The sequence below is a fragment of the Chiloscyllium plagiosum genome, chromosome 40 (genome assembly GCF_004010195.1).
Source record: "Chiloscyllium plagiosum isolate BGI_BamShark_2017 chromosome 40, ASM401019v2, whole genome shotgun sequence".
Lineage (NCBI taxonomy): Eukaryota > Metazoa > Chordata > Chondrichthyes > Orectolobiformes > Hemiscylliidae > Chiloscyllium > Chiloscyllium plagiosum.
Window position 1 is genome coordinate 11,330,936 of NC_057749.1, and position 2,669 is coordinate 11,333,604.

The following is a 2,669-nucleotide window of genomic DNA, read 5'->3' on the forward strand; positions in this document are numbered from 1 at the left end:
GTGTGCGCGTCTGTGTGTATCTGTGTCCGTGCGTATGTGAGAGTGTGTGTGTGCAGGAATATCTGTGTGTGTGTGTGTAGTGCAGTGGTGATCACCTGTAATGTGACATGAACCCAAGGTCCCGGTTGAGGCCCTCCTTATGGGTACCGAACTTAGCTATCAGCCTCTGCTCAGCCACTTTCCTCTGCTGCCTGTCCCAAAGTTCACCTTGGAGGATGGTCACCCGAAGGTCCGATGCTGAATGTTCTGGACCAGGTGTTGGTGATTTTTTAGTGATTTTAACCACAGTAAAGCGTAACTGGAAAGGACATTATCGACATCGCGCAGCCGCTGGTAAAGAGGACCTGCAATAATCCCCCCAACCAGAATAATCGCCGGGGGGAGGGGGCGATCGCAGAAAGAACCACTTGATGCTGGAAATCAGAAACAAAATCTGAAGTCGCTGGAGAACCTTAGCAGGGCTGACAGTATCTGTGGAGAGAAAGCAGAGTTAACCTTTCAGGTTTAGTGACCATTCTTCACAACAAAGGATCTTGCCTCTGGTCTCATGAGACTTTTCTGAATTTTATTTGCTTTAATCTCAAAATTTTTGAGATCCTATCAGCTTAAAAAAAACTTTATCGAAATATTCAACCCACTTTATGTCAGAGTGTATAGTCACAGTCAGGGGGTGGGGGGAAGAGTGTAGTAGTGAACCAGCGTTTGAGGTAGGTATTGTCTGGTCTTGTGTAAGAGTCTCAGCAACTCCACCTCCGACAGCTGGGTGGAGCTGCTATTCCACGTTTGGCTGGTTCCAGATGCACCCTGTACCCTGACCCCTTCATCCAAGTTCCCAAAGTATCCTTCCATATCTGACATTTCCTGCACATCATAACACCACATCTACTGTGTCCGTTGCTCGTGACATGATCTTCTGTACACTGGGGAGTCAGGACACCAATATGTGGAACGATTCAGGGAACACTTCTGGGACACACACACCAAACAACGCCACCGCCCTGTTGCCAAACACTTCAACTCCCCCTCCCACTCAGCCAACAACATGCAAATCCTGAGCCTCCACCACCAAATCCTAGCCACCCGACACCTGGAGGAAGAATGCCCCATCTTCCACCTTGGGACCCTCCAACTACATGGGATCGATGTGGATTTCACCAGTTTCCTCATCTCTCTTCCCCCACTTATCCCAGATCCAACCCTACAACTTGGCACTGCCCTCTTGAACTGTCCTACCTGTCCATCTCCCTTCCCACCTATCCACTCCAATCTCCGCTCCAACTACCTTCCTCCACAGCCCCAACCCTTCCCATTCATCTCTTATCCCCCTTCCCCACCCCTAGACACACACACACCACAACCCAATCCATATTCCTAATGAAGGGCTTATGCCCAAAACGTCAATTCTCCTGCTCCTCAGATACAGTCTGACCTGCTGTGCTTTTCCAGCACCACACTTTTTGTCTCCAGTTGCCTCGCTGATTTCGCTGATCAACCCACTGCAAAAGGCTCTAAAGAGAAGAAAAACAAAAGGAAAAAACTAAAGGAAAGGAGCAGAAGTAAAATTTAAAAAAGCATGCAAAAGTGGATGAGCCCACATGCAGCCTTGCTACTCCACACAAGTTCACATAGGAGAAGGAAACAGTATCCAGAACAAGAACTTCCAGTTTCCTGGCTATACCCTAATGGCAGACCAGAGACAGGGTGACCACTCTTTGCAGATAAGGCCATCACAATTGAGTTAAAGTTTGCTGAATGGAGGCTCAATATTGTGTCAGGGAAGGGGCAACACCATGTTTTCAATACCCTGGGCAAAGTGCAATTTCTCCATGTGCATGAATGTTTTTATGGGACAAAAAAAACTGCAGATGCTGGAATCCAAAGTGGGCAAGCCGGAGGCTGGAAGAACACAGCAAGCCAGCCAGCATCAGGAGATGGAGAATAGGCGTTTTCTGTAGTGGAATTTGGACAGTCCAGAGAAGACTCACTAGGTTGAGCCTGGATATGAAGGGACTGTCTTATCAGGAGCAATTGAGTGGGTTGGTCTGTACTCGGAATATAGAAGAATGAGATGCAACCTTATTAATAAAGATCAGATTCTTAGGGAACTTGACCGGTTAGTTTCAGAAAGGTTGTTTCCCCCTTGTGTAAACATCTAGGTCCAGAGAGCATAATCTCAGCATATGGGTCGCACATTCAATACAAAGATGAGGAGGAATTTCTTTTTTGAGGGTAGTGAATCCATGGAATTCTTTATCACAGAGGGCTATCAAGGCTGCATTGTTAAGTAAATTGAAGGCTGAATTAAACAGATTTTTAATCAGAAAGAGGTTAATGGGCAAGATGGAAAGGACAGGAAAGTGGAGTTGAGGATTATCAGACCAGGCAATAGACAATAGACAATAGACAATAGGTGCAGGAGTAGGCCATTCAGCCCTTCGAGCCTGCACCGCCATTCAATATAATCATGGCTGATCATTCCTAATCAGTATCCTGTTCCTGCCTTATCTCCATAACCCTTGATTCCACTATCTTTGAGAGCTCTATCCAACTCCTTCTTAAATGAATCCAGAGAGTGGGCCTCCACTGCCCTCTGGGGCAGAGCATTCCACACAACCACCACTCTCTGGGTGAAGAAGTTTCTCCTCAGCTCTGTCCTAAATGGTCTACCC